This window comes from Petaurus breviceps, unplaced genomic scaffold (genome assembly GCF_028583685.1).
Source record: "Petaurus breviceps papuanus isolate PSGF00001 unplaced genomic scaffold, PetGlider_PUasm1.0 91041, whole genome shotgun sequence".
Lineage (NCBI taxonomy): Eukaryota > Metazoa > Chordata > Mammalia > Diprotodontia > Petauridae > Petaurus > Petaurus breviceps.
In genome coordinates, this window is record NW_027187400.1 from 27,015,738 (window position 1) to 27,034,104 (window position 18,367).

The 18,367-nt window shown below is 42.8% G+C and overlaps 1 long non-coding RNA gene across 1 annotated transcript; it reads right to left on the minus strand.

Moving 5' to 3' along the window:
• Positions 1–14,766: 14,766 nt before the first annotated feature.
• On the minus strand, positions 14,767–18,305 carry LOC138154380 (uncharacterized). The gene is made up of 3 exons (XR_011166594.1): positions 18,038–18,305; positions 17,136–17,296; positions 14,767–14,984 (listed from the first exon to the last, which is right to left on the minus strand). It is a non-coding gene; the product is annotated as an uncharacterized lncRNA (long non-coding RNA).
• Positions 18,306–18,367: the final 62 nt, after the last annotated feature.

Sequence of the window (18,367 nt, forward strand, 5' to 3'; positions counted from 1 at the left end):
CCACTCTCTATAAATTACATAGAATTGTGGAGCTGTAGCTGGGGATGGAATTTATATATCCAGAATTTCTGTACAATGATAAAAGGGCAAGTCTCCCCCTCCACCAACAAGGAAGGAAGGAAGGAAGGAAGGAAGGAAGGAAGGAAGGAAGGAAGGAAGGAAGGAAAGAAAGAAAAAGAAAGAAGGAAGGAAGGAAGGAAGGAAGGAAGGAAGGAAGGAAGAAAGAAAGGAAAGAAGGAAGGAAGGAGGGAAGGAAGAAAGGAAGGAAGGAGGAAAGAAAGAAAGGAAGGAAGGAAGGAAGGAAGGAAGGAAGGAAGGAAGGAAGGAAGGAAGGAAGGAAGGGAGGAAGGGAGGAAGAAAGAAAGAAGAGAGAAAGAAAGAAGAGAGAAAGAAAGAAAGAAAGAAAGAAAGAAAGAAAGAAAGAAAGAAAGAAAGAAAGAAAGAAAGAAAGAAAGAAAGAAAGAAAGAAAGAAAAAGAAAGAAAGGGCAGTTAGTCATGAATACCTAGTTTTAAATGCTGCCTCTGACATATCCTGACTGTGTGACCCTGGGCAAATCCCTTAACCTCTCTGAGTTCCCAGACCAATCTCTGAAACTGGAGTTAATCTGCATCAGGGGAAGGAATTTCCATATTGAGAGTTCTGTTCTAATGATAAAAGCACAAATATGGAGAAAAAGAAAAGAAAAATAGAAAAGGAAGAGAAGTAAAGCGAAGGGAAGGAAAAGGAAGGGAGGGGAAGAAAAAAGAAAACTATGGCTAAAGAGTTTTAAAATATCTGAAAGTAAGAGGTATTGAAATAATAATAACCAACATAAATGTACGGAGCTTTAGGTTTTCTAAAGTGTTTTACACCCATGATCTCATTTGAGCCTTGTAACAACCTTGCAAGGTGGACCCTACAAATATTATTATCCCCATTTGACAAATGATAAGACTGAGGCTCAGAGACAGGATTCAGACCCAGCTCCTCCCAATTCCAAGACCACCCACACTAAGCAGATCTTTAGGGAAAATGGCTTCATTTAAAACAGAGCACAGGATAGTAGAATCGGAGGTCTGGGCTGAAAGGGAACGTAAATGGTCTTGCAAGATGGTCTCATTTACTAGGTCTTTGCTTAGAGTTTTTCATGATGGATTTTATTTTTTTATATTAGTAAAGAAAGAATACACTCCAAAGAGGTGGGCAGCCCGAAGCTTTCAAAGCTGGATATCATGTGTGAATGTGCAAATGAAAATAATGTTAATAATACACCACACCGGGCTCTGGGCATGCAAAGACAACAATGAAACAGTCTCTGCCCTCAAAGAGATTCCATTCTATCCAGGGAAACAATATGCACATAGAAGTGTATACAAAATAGATACAATGTAAGCATGAAGGAGTCTGGCTGGAGGAAGAAGGAACTGGTGCCCGGAAAGAGTCAGGAACAATCTCCTGTGACAGGTTGTTTGAGCTGAGCTTTGAAGGAAGCTAAGGATTCCGTGAGAAAGAGGTGAGGGAGGGCATTCCTGATAGCAGGGACAGCCCATGCCAAGGTATAGTGAGGGGGATGAAGAGTTAAGAATGGGGGCGGCTAGGTGGCTCAGTGAGTAGAGCACTGACCCTGGAGTCAGGAGGACCTGAGTTCAAATCCAGCCTCAGACACTTAACACTTACTAGACGTGTGACCTTGGGCAAGTCACTTAGCCCCAATTGCCCTGCCTCCCCCTCCAAAAAGCAAAAAAAAAAGAGAGTTAAGAATGCTACGGAAAGGGGAATACTGTGTAATAATCCTGGAAAGATAGGTTGGAATGAGGTCATGAAAGGTTTAAGATGTCTTTTTTTAAACAATTAGGCAAATTTACCTTAATGCCACTTCACAGAAAGTCATAGCTCATAATAGATTTAAACCCAAGAAAGTGTAAGCAAGATAGGTCTTTGTCCTCGGTCTCTTTTTTGAACTGTGAATAGAGGCAGTATGGTTCAAAGGAAAGAACACTGGAACTGGAATTATAAGGACCTGGGTTCAAATTCTAGTCCTACCTCTTAATACCAGTGTCCATATGTCTGAGACTCAGTTTCCTTATCTGTAAAGAGAAGAAATGATATTAAAGGGTTTCTAAGGTCCCTCTTGGCTATAAAACTATGATCCTGTGAGATAGGCAGCATTCAGGACCTGGGAAATGCCACCTATTCAAGACCCTGTTTTGGCTTAGGGCACCAACATTCAAAACCCAAGTATTTCTCTCAGCCATATGCCACCACCCTCCAGAAGCCGAGAGGGAGCCAGATGGAAATTCCATGGACAACTCTCCGATTAAGACGTACTAATTGGGCATCAAATTTCCTCTGCAAATGTTCCTTCCCAGAATCACAAATGAGGTATCATGTGGGCGGCGGATGCGAGACCAGGAGGAAACTCATTCCTTCTGCACAAATAAATCATTAAGATTCACTTCTTATTGGTTCCTGGAAATTATAAAACACGGGATATGGAAAATCAAACTTAGCAACTGTTCAGAAAGCCCCATACAGCTAATTGGAAGGAGGACAGCGGCATCATCAAACAGACCTGTCATTTCAACACAGCTTTGGGAAATTATTCTAGAAAATGAAGAGCTCCCTCTCTGTCACAAACACATCTATACCCTCATAGCTACTTAAGAAATATTTACTCAATAGACTTATCCTAGATCTTTAGCAAGATTTAGCTGTTTAAACATGAGTATGCCAAACTGAAATGAAAATGCTAGAAGATCGTTCTGATTTATATTGTAAACCCCCTAATCTACAATCTTGATATAGAATGCTGCAAGAGTTCTAAATGTGGAGTCCAAGATCCTGAGTGTGAATCCTGACTAGATCATGCCTTTTTGCAAGTGGAGAAACTGAGGCATGTTGAAAAAAGGCCTTGAAGAAATAAATCTGTGCCTCAGAGAAATGCTAAGGATTTCGGATGAACCTCTTAGTGTGACTTTACTTGGCTATAAGAAGCCTCTGTTTGCATTTCTGAGAACATAAATTAATTCAGTTGAGCAAACATTTCTGGATAAGATACTGGGACAGTATCTTATCCAGTTATTTGGGAATCCAAAGATGCAAAAATACACAGTCCCTGCCCCTGAGGACAAATGATTGCATTCTAAGTTAGAAAATTAAGTTTCGATCTCTTAATCTTAAATGATTTTGCAAACACTTAAGGTCAAAAACAGCAACTGTATGTAAATATCTTGTTTGCATATATTTGTCATCTCCCTCTTTAGACTGTGAACTCCTGGAAGGAGACTTTTTCTATCCCCAGCCCTTAGCATAATGCCTGACCCATCAGAGGAGCTTAATAAATGTTTTTCGATTGATGGAAACTATTTTAAGTAGGATATCTAATCAGGAGCTACAGAAAGCTCTTCCTTCTTGACCCCACTCATCCATCATATGCTTCCCCCATGAATTAGGGATGTCTGCAATTCCACTATTAGGGATTCGTTCTTCTAGCTTAGTTTCATTCTCAAAAACTCCAGTGGCTCTGTGTTCTCATCAATGCGGGTGTTCTCTCCAACAATACAGATCCCTACCCGTCATACTTGGCCAGCCTGAGTGACTTTTGCTCATGGTTTCCCATTAAGTTAGCCACAAGGGTTTGGCTGACATACTCTAGGCCTTCCTCAAACCTCTTGACCTCTGAAGGAAAAACAATAGAGCACACAGGCTGCAACATATTGTAAACTAGGGGAAGCTCTACCTAACTTCAGAGCTCATCCACCTACAGAAGCTTCTGATTCATCTAGTTTTCGGTTTTTTACACCACTACCCATTACTCTGTATTTAATTTGTGTGTGTATCTATGTACATGTGTATGTAATTTTAATTGTCTTCTCTGTGTATGAAATGGCTACCCTTTGTAAAATGTAAGCCCCTTGAGCTCAGGGCCTGTCTTTGTATCCCACTATAGGCATCTAGTAAATACTTGTTGAACTTGCAAACTTTACAATGCAATATAAATGTGAGCTATGACTCTAATGAATCTGTTTCTAATATTTCAGCGCCTGCCTGAGACAACATAATAACACTAATCTATCCTCTATGTAGCTGCCAAAAGCTCCCATCCTTCTTGCAATTGTCACCCTCCTCAGGCTCAGATATGACTATATTACTTCCCCCCGCCCTTTCAAAAAAAAAGTCTCAGTGATTCCCTACTATTTCAACAATCAAATACAAACTCCTAAAGCTGGTGTTTAAAGCCCTCCACAACCTAGCCTCAAGCTACTTTTCTATTCTTTTTTGGCAAAGCAAAGTGAAGTGACTTACCCAGGGTCACACAGCTGGTACATATAAAGGGTATAAGGCTGGATTTGAAGTCAGATTCTATCCACGTTGCTGTTCCTACCTTTTTCTTCTTATTTTATATTACCCTCCTTTACATACCGTTTTCTAAGCAAGCTATGTGATATTCCATTTGCTACCCCCCTGCATTTACAAAGACCATACCCAGTAACTGGAATAAAGTCTTGCTGATGTCTCTGTGCCAGGATTGTTTTTATCTTTCAAAGTGTCAACTCAGGTACAGCCTATTCATGATCCCTATCCTAATCTCTATATTTATTACGGTTCTCTCCTTCTTCAAATTACTTTTTATTCATTTATCTTGTGTACATGCTATATCCCTGGCTAGAATAGAACCTCCTTGAGGTTAGGGACGGTTTCTTTTTCATCATAATATCCTTAGTGCCCAACATATGTTGAATTGAATAGACTATTTATGGAGGGCAACTTCCATTTAGTTTTCTTCAATAATCAGCTATGATTCTGGGTCTTTACTTCGTAATTTTTAAAAGTGATGTGATGAGAAGAATTCAGAGAATTGTGAGAAAACTTTTATGAACTGATACAGAGTGAGGTAAGCAGAACCAGGAAGACAATCTACAAAATGATTATGATTCTATGCAATGACTGGGGGGAGGGGGAAAGTGAAAGTAAACATTGTATCATTAGAATGACCAAGCTTGACCAGAAGAAGAATTGAGCAATTATATCTGCCCTCCTTTGCAGAGGCAGAGGCTAGTGTTGTAGAATATTGCATAAACCCCTAGACAGCTGAAATGATGATTGGATTTGCTGAACTGATTTTTTTTCTTTTTCTTTTTTGTTCTTTGTTATAAGGGATGGCTGACTGAGTAGAAGAGGAAGAGATGTTTAAAAGGCTAACAATTAAAACATTTTAAGCTCAATTAACTCTGCTAAAAAGAAATTACTGTCATTCTAAGATCTTGAACTTTCAAAACTACAGTGCTCTCTTATTCATAGATAATAGAAAACAAAAGATGCCTTGGAGACATTTTCTTACTGTCTCCCCACATCCCATCAGTTGTCAAGTATTATATATCCTACTTCCACAGTACTTCTCTCCCCCAAACTTATATTGCTTCTCTCATGGACGATTTGTCTCTTTTCTTCAAGTCTCTCCCTGGGGCTTCACAGTTACCAAAAATAACCTTTTTTTTTCTTTTTTGCTTTTTGGAGGGGAAAGGGCAAGGCAATTGGGGTTAAGTGACTTGCCCAAGGTCACACAGCTAGTACATGTTAAGTGTCTGAGCCTGAATTTGAACTCAGGTCCTCCTGATGCCAGGGCTGGTTCTCTATTCACCGTACCACCTAACTACCCCCAAAATAACCTTTCTAAGGCACAGGTCTGACCATGTCGCTACTCCACTCAAAAGCCTTCAATGACTCCCATTGCTTCCAGAATAAAATCTAAACTGACATTTAAGGCCCTCTACAGTCTGGTTCCTATCTGCCTTTCTAGCCTTATTTCACATTCCCCTTCAAACACTCCACATTGCACCTTAGCTGATCTACTAGCTGTTTCTCAGACAGTCTGTTATATCAGATATCGCCCACACCTGGAATATACAGCCACCTGATCCCTGCCTGCCAAAAATCCTCTCCCTTCAAGGCCCAGTTAGGCTGCCATAAAGCTTTCCCTTAACCTTGCAGTTTACTGTGTTCTTTCCTCCCTCAAATATCCCAGAGTACTGTGTCTAGTGCTCTCCTTTGTCCCCCTCACACTCTGCCCTGTACTATTCTTACAGGTATATATACTCTATCTTCCTAGGAGACTATAAGTTCCTTGAAGGGCAGAGACAATGTGGGTGTCTTGTATATAATAGACACTTAACAAAGGCTTTTGGAATTGATAATAAAAGGAATCCAAAATGACTTAGGTTGGGTAAATCATTGAACCCCTCTGGACCTCAGTCTCTTCCTCTACAAAATGAGGGGGTTGAACAACAGGGTGACTGAGGTTGCTTGCCGTTCTCGATTTATGAACTTATGACCTCCTGAGACCTCAGTTTCCTTGTTTTCAAAATGAGAGGGTCAGACTGACTGGCCTCTGAAGTTTCTTCCAGCTCCGAATCCACAATTCTACGACATTATTCATTATGAAATGATTTTCTCATTCTCAGAATTGTAGCACTACTGACCATGTTTCAAGTACCATATGCAAAAAGTGAAATGAGGCAAGGTCATACATACTCAATCTATTGTTAAAATATAGAATTAATGCTGCAACATAGAGAGTTGACTTCAGACACATTTTTTTCTTCCATTTTTAATGGTATTTTGAATGTCTAAAAAACGATGCAGTTTATCTTAAATTTTTCTTCTAAAAAAACCTGGTCTTTCCTCATACTTCCCCAAGATATAGGGATATATTCACATTTAGGTATCGCTGAATTCAGGATGATGTTAAAGGAGAGAGACCATAGCATCTTTCAAAGCATTCTTCCTTCACTTGACAATTTGACTTTTCATATTTTTTTCTGTGCATGTCTCTAGAGCTATGGATGTTATATTTTGATTTGTTTCCTTATGAAACTGAAACCTCTAATTACAAAAATCCCTTAATGAAAAGTTCCAACTCCAGTTATTTTTTTATTTTTTTATTTTTTTGTGGCAAGGAGAGAGAGCACACCCTACTGGCCAGCTAATAGGAAATATGGGATAGAATTGGGGAAAATTCATGAAAATATTGCAATTCAAGACAAATGCAGGTTAAAGTTGAAAAGAAACTTGACACAAATTATGCTTTAAGAAATGTCTTAAAGTTAAGTAATTCTGTCTATGGGATCTGTGCCTCTCCAAGTTGGTCAGAAGTTTGGGTCATGCCAGAGGAGGAACTAACAAAAGATTGTGAGTCAATGAAACTTGTATACGGTCCTAGTGCTAGGGCTGGAAGGAACCTCGGAGGCCAGATGGTCCAACCTGCTCATTTTACAAAGGAGGGAATAGAGGCCCGTGAAGGTGAAGTTACTTGTCCAAGGTCACCCAATAAGGAAGGGACAGAGAAGGGATTTGAACACGTCCTCTGCTTCCAAAGCCCTGCTCACTATACCATGGGGCCTCCAATTTAAAACATATTGCAAAATGCAAGAGAACTTTGAAATAGTCTGATGCAACCCCTTCATTCTGCAGATGAGGAAGATGTGGGCCAGAGAGCTGAAATAACCTCCCTAAGGATTGGTGTTCAGTCATTTCAGGCAAGTCCAAGTCTTCGTGACCCCATTTGAGGTTTTCTTGGCAAAGATATACGAGTGGTTTGCCATTTCTTTCTCCAGGTTATTTTACAGGTGAGGAAACTGAGGCAAACAGGGTGAAGTGACTTGCCCAGGGTCACACAGCTAGGAAGCATCTGAGGCCAGATTTGAACTCAGGTCTTCCTGACTCCAGGCCCAGTGCACTATCCACTGTGCCACCCAGCTGCCCCCAGGGTCACACAGCTAGTATGTGCCAAGGACAGAGGCAGTAAGCAGTGGAACCAGGATCTGTTTCTAACTTATGTTAACATGCTGTGTGATCTTAAGCAAGTTTCTTCTCTCTGTGCCTGTTTCCTTATCTGTAAAATGAAAACACTGGACCAGAGGGCCACTTGCTATCTATGTGTTCATGTGCAAATCAGTTTCAGGCCTCATTTTTCTCATCTGTAAAAGGAGGGAGTAAAAACTGACAGTCTCTTAAGGATCCTTCCAACCCTCAGTGTATGGGTCTAGCTTTCTGATCTTGGGCAGGTCTTTTCCTCCTCTGTACCCCCATTTCCTCACCTGTAAAATGGGGTGGTTGGAGCAGACAACCTCTAAGTTTCCCTCTAGCTCCAAGTCAATGACCTATGGAGATGGCATATCTCCTATGAGAGGAACTGTCTTTCTAGGAATCACAGGATTTAGAGCTATAGGGAAATCTTGGGTAATCATAGTTTTAGAGTAGGAAGGGCCTTGAAAGCAGTCTAATCCAACCTCCTCATTTTACAGATTATAAAACAGAGCGTCAGAGAACAGAAGTGATTAGACCAAGGGCATACAGTTAGTGAGCATCTAAGCCAGAATCTAAATCCAGAAGCTCTGACTCCAGACCATCCAAAAGCATTTTCTACTATACCACAACATCTCAGAGATTCACACCATGTAGGAGAAGACATCTGGAATCCACCCAAACAGAGTATCCCTTTTAGCTCAAAATCCTAAGTCTTTTGGCCTGAGCTGTACTATGAGATGCCTGAGGTTTGGGAAATAAAGACCACCAAAGTGTTTGTCAGTGATGAATCTGTGGCGTAAGACCAGTAATAGCTATGTGTCAGGAGTGGAAGGGCCTCTGGAGTCAGAGACTTTGGTTCTCTAGTGGTTTTCCCTCCTTCTGATTTCTCTGTTTCTTTCATGGGTATTACCATCCCCCAGTCATCTAGGCTTAAAACCTTTGATATTTTCTTTCTCTGGTCTCCCCTATCCAGTCGTCACTAAGTCCTGCTGACTAATACTGCCTCCAAATTGGTCCCTTCCCTTCCATTTCCACAGGCACCACCCTAGTTCTGGTCCCCATTACCACACTTGCCTAGAATATTTTAATAGCATTCTCACTGGTCTTCCCACCTTCATTCTTCCCCCGACATATTTTTGCCGAAATGACCTTTGAAAAATCATGCCATTCCCCTTCTCAAAAAACCTTTAATAATCCCCTATTAGCTCCAAAATGAAGGCTGAACGGTGAAGGTTAGACAGGTCAGTGTTCCCCAAATATGCCCCATGTTTTCATCCTCACTCTTCTCTCCTCCTAGAGGGCTTCCCAGGCTCATCTCTGCCTGTCAGAACAGGACTCATCCTTCAAAGTTCAACTCAGGTGGCATCTCCTTCATGAAGCCTTTCTCAATTCTACCTCCTTCCCCTTAATCTAGACATGACATCTCCATCTTCATAGCCTTTTGTTCATACCTCTACTACCATCTTTCTTTATATAATGTAAGTATTTCACTTCTGCCTCATAAAATCCCCAGATTCTTTTGGAACCCAGCTGATCCCATCACTTATCGGTTCTCTTAACCTCTTGAAATAACTTTTTGTTAATTATCTTGTATACCTATGATGATAGTTCCAAGACACCTTAGAGGTCATTTAATCCAATCCCTTAACTCCACAGGTAGGGAAACTGAGGCACAGAGAAGAGCAATGATCCCATGGTTACACAGAAAGACAGTGAGAGAGCTAGGAGCAGACCATGCCCTCCCCTTCTATTTAAGTCTAGGTGGGATTTAAAAGTAGATCCTCTGACTCTTTAGAATATGGGCTCTCAAATGCCTGGCTCAGGCCCTTAGAGTTATTAGACACTTAATATATGCTTAATTATATTGAATTTGTGGACTTGTCTTACCCCCGTTCCAGTATACAGTAAATTTTTTGAGGTCACAGATTGTGTTTTATTTATTGGCAGGGACTCCTTGGTGTCCAGCCAATGCTCTGTGCACATAGTAGGCATCTAACCACTATTTGCTGAATTTAGCTGTGACTCTCTACAACTAGTATATACTATATAAAACTAGATTTTACATGCCCTAATGAAACCTTTACAACAATGTGAAATGATACTTTTTTTTAAATTTAGGATAAAGTCCCACAGAACTAATTTTGAAAAGACAGTGAAGGAGATTCAATGTCCTTCAGAAAAAAAGGCCCTCTCCTTGCCAAGTGTCTGGGCGAGATTCTCATCCCTGTCCTGACTCCAAGGGCAGCCTCCCTTAGGTCGCTTCTTTTGATTTCAAAGAGGCTTCAGTAAGTAGGGTAAGGACAGAAGTAGAAATCTGGTCCATTATCATGGAAATTAAGTATCTTAGCAGCTATTTTTAGTTTTCTGTGTTCAAATCAGGGAAAAAGAAAGTCCTCAGCTAATATTGTTTTTGACCTACAGGCATAGTACAACATTTTTTAAAAATCCGAATTTAACTCCCTTTTAAAGATCCTGAACCAAATTAGAAATTGGAAAATAAGAACATTTCCCCCAAAACTTCCAGTTTGGCCTCTTCCTCTTTGTTCCTGAATAGCTTTTGTTCTGAACTGCTAGAGTGAGGAAGGAAACCTCCAAACAGTCCACTGGTGCTTGTATAGAACCAAAGATTTAGATTTGGAAGAGACTGCTGGAAGAGTATTTCAAGTGAAGTTTTTTCCTTATAAGCTCATCCCCAAGATATCCCACAGAACTGAATATTAGCACATTAGACAAAAGAAATGTACAAAGGATGCCTTCTCCCAGTAAGGTCTTCAGATGACCTACCTGGTCACTGGGGCATCTAAGTAGTACAGTGGATAGAGCCTAGAGTCAGGAAGACCCAAGTTCAAAACCAGCCTCGGACACTTAACCAGCTGTGTGACCCTGGGCAAGTCACTTCACCCTATTTGTCTCAGTTTCCTCATCTGTAAAATGAGGAGGTCAGACTAGATGGTGTCTGAGGCCCCTTCCATCTCTATCTCTATGAGTCTATGAAAGGTAAAATTCAGAAGTTGTTAGCCCCAGTGGATTTCCCAGAACCCTATCTTGAAACCAGCATGAATGAACCAGTCTGCTGCTTTTTTTTTTGCATGTTTGAATTGGATAAGAGGGGAGACGTCAAGTTCATTGAGAGCAGTTCTCTTCACTGCAGTCATTTTCTTTTGGATTTGCAGTGGTTTACCAAGACACTGCAATCTCCAACTGTACCTATGGCAAATATCCCGTCCATCTTCTTTCTGTAAAGAAGGGGTGTGTTTGAAGGTTGCTCTGGTGATTATCATTATGTTGTGAATAGGGGAGAATAAAATCTTGCCAAGGAGGCCAAATCACAAGTTACAACAGCATTGCAGAGACTTGGAATAGCTCAAGTTTCCTACTGAAACTTGAGGTTTCCTCTATGTCCCCATTCAGTAAAAGATAGACTTGTATGGGCTGAAAAGGTGTTCCCTGGCAGGTCCTGAATCAGATCCCTTTTTTTGTCCACTGAGAACAGCATATGGGTATACAATAAGCATGGAAGACAAAAGCTATTCATGGAATGTTTTTTTATAAGTGGAGGAGGGGGCAGGAATTGGGCAGAGCTTCTGCCGTCATCTCAAGTTATTTGGTAAGGAAACAGCTGGTAGCTAGCGGTAGCATTTGTTTTTACAAAAAGACAAGCAGTATTTTGCAGAGGAGAGAAGGCCTGCCTACCTTGAGTCAGGAATAGGCTTGGGTTCAAGTCCTGTGAGAACCTGAATGAATCATTTAACTTTTAACTTCTCTAAGCCCTCTATAATCTCAATTCATTGCCTCAGTCAAATTGAGACCTGTTAAAGACCTTAGCTTAAACAGGCCACTGCTTCCTGGCCATCTCCAGTCATCCTGATCTATGTCTGGCCGCTGGACCCAGATGGCTCTGGAGGAGACAGGGAGACTGATGATGTTGCACAGCCCTCCCTTTATAACCTAGCCCCCTCCCACCTTTCCAGTCTTCTTAGACCTTACTCTTAGATCACTGACCTCTTGGCTCTTGCAGGAACAAGACTCTCCACCTCTTGGCTCAGGGCATTCTCTCTGGCTGTCCTCCATGCCTGGAATGATCTTCCTCCTCTGCTCCAACTACAGACATCCCTGGCTTCCTTTAAGTCCCAACTAAAATCCCACCTTCTCCAGGAAGTCTCTACCAACCCCTCCTCATCCCAGTACCTTCCCTCTATGAATGATTTCCTTTTTATCCTGTGTAGGGTTTGCTTTCTACATATTTGTTTGCATGTTGTCTCCGTTGTTAGACTGTAAATTAGACTCCTTGAGGGCAGGGACCATCTTTTGCTTCTTTTTTGTGTCCTCAGCGCTTAGTGTGCCAATTCCTGGCACAAAATACATATTTATTGAATTAAATTGAACTTCTCTTTGGGCCTCAGTTTCCACTTCTGTAAAATGAAGGGATTGTACTGGGCGCTCTCTAAGGTCTCTTCCAGCCCTAATTTACAATGCCAACAGGGGCCCTACTATGTGCCAGCCACTGTGCTAAGCTCTTACAAATATTATCTCATGCTATTTGAGGAATAGAGTTTCCTTAGGGAGAAATGTAGGCACTAATGAAAGTACTGACCTGGGTCAGAAAGGAACAGGGATATGATGAATAACTGAATGGCAGCAAAGAGACAAATCCCAAGTATTTTACTTTTCTGTAGGGTTATATTTAGCACTTATGAACCAATCCCAATAGAATAAAAACTTCTTGAAGGCAGGCGTTGGTTGGATTTTTGTCTCTTGTATCCTCAGAGCTCCTTTCCAGGAACCTCTTCCTAGATTTTCTTTCCTGACCCCATTATGTTGAGTTCTCTTCCTCTCCAAATTATACCTTTGTTCTATCTCCGCACCCCCAGTCCCGAATCCAAGCTCCTCCTGGGAAGGACAATTTCCTTTTGTGTCCTCGAATCAACAGGACTCATGCTAAATAAATATTTGTTCAGTTGATCAGTCTAGATAGGGAGAGTAGAGAAAGAGCTGAGTTCAAGTCCTCCCACTGACAAAGTGTGACCTAGGGAAGATCACTTCTCAGTGTTCTGGGGGACTCTTTTGAGGATATAAATTGGCAGAGAAAGTACCGCTCTGCCTTAGTAGAAATATTGTCTTCATCCAGGGCAGTGGTGGGGAACCTTTGGCTTCCCTGGACCAGTCTCTGTATAAGCATGAAACCTCTCAAGTAGTACCTGGGTTCCAATTTATGTAACCCAAGAGGGAGAGACCAGAGATTTAGAGATAAGAGAGATTTTTGAAGTCATCTAGCCCACTCCTTTCATTCTAAAGATGAGGAAACTGAGGCTTGGACAGGGTCACATAGGGAATAAGTAGCAGAGAAGGAATTTGAGCCCAGCTTCTCTGACTCCCTAATAACAGCCAACCCTGTCTGGCTGAATATTTATACCATTGTGACCCCAAACTAGGGAATGTTCACAGAAAGTTTAACCTGAGGGCTGAGAATTTTAATCAATTAAATTAAAAACTCTAAGAGTCAGTAACAGGTTAAGAGGAAAATACATGTCAATGATCTTGTAGAAAGGAAAGTTACCACTGATAATCTTTGCAGAATTTCATTCTCTATATGAGACAGGAAGGAACTGGCATGCTAAATGCTTCATTTCCTGGGTCTGCCTGGATCTGAGCATCACTCAGGCCAAGGGCAGGAGGCTATCTAGGGCCTTGTATCCATGCGCCCATCACAGCGTTCTTAGGTATTTCAGAGAATTTGATCCACTCAGAACTGGCAGGGGGATTTGGTCTGTTTGCTTTCTTTCCCTCCACCCTCACTCCCACCCCTTACTTTTGATTCTCTTGATTTGTTATCAAGAATGCTATTTATTTTATGGTTAAACAATAAGCTTCTGTTGCATCACCAGAGGACAGAGAATGTGGCCAAATGTGGGCTTACTTGGGTTGCATCACCAGTCCCTATCTCTTGGCTCCTCTGGCTCTTGGCAAGCCCTCCCCTCCATTCCCACCCCTGTTCCCCTGTGCCTGGAATGCTCTCCCTCCTCATCCCTGCCTCCTGGCTTCCCATGCTTCCTCCAAGTCCCAGTCTTCTTCAAGAAATCCTTTCCAACCCTTCTAAATGCTTTTTGCCTAATGCACTGATTATCCCCAATTTAGCTGGTAATGATACATTTTTTAAAAAGTTCATTTCATTTCATTTTTTGGAGGAGGGAAGGCAAGGCAATTGGGGTTAAGTGACTTGCCCAAGGTCACACAGTTAGTAAGTGTGCCAAGTGTATGAGGCTGGATTGGAACTCAAGTCCTCCTGATGCCAGGCCTGGAGCTCTCTTCACGGTGCCATGTAGCTGCCCCAATTATACATTCTTTCTTCCAAGTTGTTTGTATGTTCTCTCCCTTATCAGATGGTGAGCTCCATGAAGGCAAGGTCTGGCGTTTGCCTTTTCTTGTATCCCCAGAGGTTAGCAGTGATTGGGCACTTAAACACTTTTGTCTCACCACTGGACTTCTAAGACAGTGAGGCTGAGGACTGCACCGTTCTGCCTCACTTACATCCAATTCACAAGCGCAAATCAAGACAGCATGGGTCCTCTGCAAAAAGCACTGACAACAATAAATAGACTGACTGCTTCACTCATTTTATCTTCATAATAACCCTGAGAAGTGGGTGCTATTATTATCCCCATTTTTGTTGTTCAGTCGGTTTTTTTTTTCCTTTTTGGAGGGCAGTTGGGGTTAAGTGACTTGCCCAAGGTCACACGGCTAGGTTGTGGTTTTTTGGTGTTAAGTGTCTGAGGCTGGATTTGAACTCAGGTCCTGGATTTGAACTCCTGACTCCAGGGCCTGTGCTCTATTCACTGCACCACCTTGTTGTTCAGTTTTGTCCAACTCTGTGACCCCATTTGGGGTTTTCTTGGCAAAGATCCTTGAGTGGTTTGCCATTTCCTTCACTCATTTTACAGAGGAGGAAACTGAGGTAAACAGGATGAAGTGACTTGTTCAGGTTTACATGACAGTCTGAGTCTGGATTTGAATTTAGGAAGATGAGTCTTCCTTATTCCAATCCCAGTATTATCCACAATGCCATCTAGCCCCATTTTACAGATGAGGAAAGTAAAAAGTGAAGAGGTTTAAATGACTTGCCTGGAGTCACACAGGTGAGGCTGGATTTGAATTCAGGTCTTCCTGACTCCAGGTCCATTGCTCTATCCACTATGCTACCTGAGGAAACATAACCTAACTTAAATTATTTAATATACAAAAGGAATCCTATCAAACCAACTGAATAGAAATAGCCCATTGGTGTCCAAGTAATTAATAATAAATAACAACAAGATTGAGGACTTGGGTAAGAAGCATTTTTGGAGTCGAGATGATATATTCATGTCTAACCTCTGAGGCTTGCCCCACCCCCACCCCCCAAAAAATGGTTTTCTCATTTGTAAAATGGGGGTATTAGTTATAGAGGCTACCTACCCAATATCATTGTGGGGTTCTGATGAAATAATGCATGTAAAATGCCTTGCAAACCACAAAGAGCTATACAAACACCAAGGGTGATTCTGTTGTCTCTGGTGGGTTTTGAAATGTTAGAAATGATTATAATCATGGTTCCAATTTACATAGTACTTTCAAGTTTGCAAAGGAGTCCCTTTACAACACCGTTGTGAGGGAGGCTTCATGGTGGGCAATGGAGAGGCACTGGCCTGCAACTCAGGTGGAACAGGGCTCAAATCTCACCCTCATGTGCTTATTTACTGTGCCACCATGGTCCAGTCCATTGGACTGCTAATGGCCTCAGTTTCCCCATCTGTAAATTGAATGGGTTGTTTCTATTGGCATCTAAGATCCTGATGATCAGATGATTCATTTTATAGATCGGTCTTTTTGCTTTTCAAATGTTTTGACTCTTCATGATCCATTTGGGGTTTTCTTGGCAAAGATTTCTTGACTGTGGTTTGCTGTTTCCTTCTCCAGCTCATTTTACAGATGAGGAAACTGAGGCAAATAGGGTGAAGTGACTTGCCCAGGGTCACACAGCTAGTAAGCATCTGAAATTGGATTTGAAAACAGGTCTTCCTGACTCCAAATCTTGTGGTGCTCTACCCACTTCACAACCTAGCTACCCATATATCAATCCATCAACATGCATTTATTAAGCACTTAATGTATAGTGGGCCAGGGATAAAAATACAACCAATGAAACAATCCCCACTCAAAAGTCACCTCCATTCTAACGGGAAAGGGAACAAGGACATACAGAGATCAACATGAAGTTATTATTCCTGATCCCCCAACTTCTCCCACAAAAATCATCTTTATATCTATTACATGTTATTATAAGAATTATCTTCCCTGATAGAAAGTAAGCTTCTTGAGGGCAGGGATTGCTTCATTTTTGTCATTACATGCCCTTTCTATGCCTAGTACATGTTCTGGCACTTAGTAGGTGATTTTTTTAAATGCCTGGAGATTGACTGAGTGATGAGGAAACTCAGATTAAATGACTTTTTTCATCATTTTATGAGTCTAAAATGCTAGTGAGTTTCTGAGGCTGGTCCCAGGGCTTCTGAGCCAGTTTAAAATCATGTTTAACTGCCTGTGTGACTCATTGTATCCCCCAGTAGAACTGAAGCTCCTTGAGGGCAGGGTCTCTTAAAAGAAAAAGAAAATAAAAACTTGTAACCTCAGGCTTAATATAAGACCTTGCATATAGTGATTGTTTAATGAATTATTTTTTGAATTTAAAAAATCAATAGGTTTCCTTCATCCTCAATAAAGATCCAAGCATCTCCACCAGTGGGTGAACAGCATTGGAGTGAGTGAGTGGACCACAGGCTTTCCCCAAGGCCTGTGGTTCCACCAAGCTGGGAACTCAAAGGAGGGTGTTCATTGAGTGGGTGAGGGTGGGGGTGGGGGAGCTTCACTCATTCACCACTTCCTTCTGCCTCCACCACATCTGGAAGGACCAGAACTCCCTTTTCAAGGGGAATAGTGTTTTCTTGGTAATGAGGGCTGTCGACTGAGAAATGGGAAAAGGGGGAGAGGGGGCTGTTGCTTTAGTCAGCCTGGGCCAAAGAAACCCAAGAAGAAGGCTGCCCCCACTGCAGAACTTGTCAGAGCTCTTGCTGGCCACAGGCCAAAGGTCAAAACGACAAACGTAGATCAAACAACTATTATATACCGGGCATAATAGAAAGAATAAAAACAAAAAATCGTTTTTCATCTCAAGAAGCTTACACTGTGGGGAAGGAGATGGACAGCTAATACAAAGTAATGGGTAGGGGGGACTGAGAATAGCACTAATAACTCAGGGAGGGGGCTGGACGGATCAGGATAGGTCCCTTCTAGGAATGTACGTCTCAGCCGAACCTTGAAGGGAGATGAGAAGAGAGAACTCAGCACAGTAGATACAGCATCTTGATTGGAGGTAGAAGGGACCAGACATGAAACAGTCAAGAAGGCTAGAGTTCAAATCCTGCCTCAGGAATCCTGGGCAAGTCACGAACATCTCCGGGCCTCATTTTCCTCATCTGTAAAAGAGGGGTAACTGGACTGCGCCGACTCTTGGATCTAGTAACACTGGCCTCCTAGATGCTCCAAGAAACAAGACATTGAGGGCATTTTCTCTGGCTCTCCCCCACGCCTGGGACTCTCTCCTTGCTCTCTCCTTCCTCCGGCTCGGACCACTGACCTCCCAGGCTTCCTTTAAGACCCACGTAAAATCCCACCTACTCCAGAAGCCTTTCCCAACTCCTCTGTCCCCCACCCCCACCTTCACCCACTCAATGCCTTCCCTCTGTCAATCATTTCCTTTGTATCCTGCATATAACCTGTTTTGTACATATTTGTTTGCAAGTTGTTCCCGGCGTTAGATTACAAGCTCATTGAGGGCAGGGCCGTGTTTTGCCTTTTTTTTTTTGGATCCCCAGAGCTTGGCACGGTGCTTAGCACTTAGGAGGGGCTTAATAAGTGTTGATTGGTAGAGTCCCTCCCAGCTTTAGAGCTCTGGTGAGGGGCAACAGAAGGGGGGCTCGTTAGGCTGAGAAAGAGCGCATTAAGGGGCTACAGCGATGTGCGAGGTCGGCTGCAGCCAGATGGGGAAGATTGTATTTTATCCCAGAGGGAAAAGGGAGCCAGCGCGGGTTCTTGAGCGAGGAGGGAGTCTGACGACCAGGTTGGGCAATGCATCTGCTCCCCGAGCCTGCAAGGCCCCCCCCCCCAGTCCTCCACCCATCGGGAGCAGTCCGTAGCCTCCCCAAAACAACCACCACCTTGCCAACGGGAGGTGCTGGGGAACCCAGGGAAATTCCATGAGACGTTTCCGCGGAAAACTCAGGCTCCGGGGCTTCCCCAGGCCGGGTTGGCCTAGGGAGTCCCCCCCGAGGTCCTAGGCGAGCCCGGGAGGGCGGCCCGAGCAGAGCCCGCGTGCAGCAGCCTCAGCCGCGGCCTCTAGACAAAGGCGCATATGCGCCGACCCCACCGCAGCGCGGGGCCCGGGGCATCGCCGCTTTAAGCCGCAGCTCCTGCGGCGGTGGGGGAGGGGGGAGGAGCCCGGCTACGCGAGGACGTCATGGCACCGCCCCCCAGCCCCCGCCTCCTCG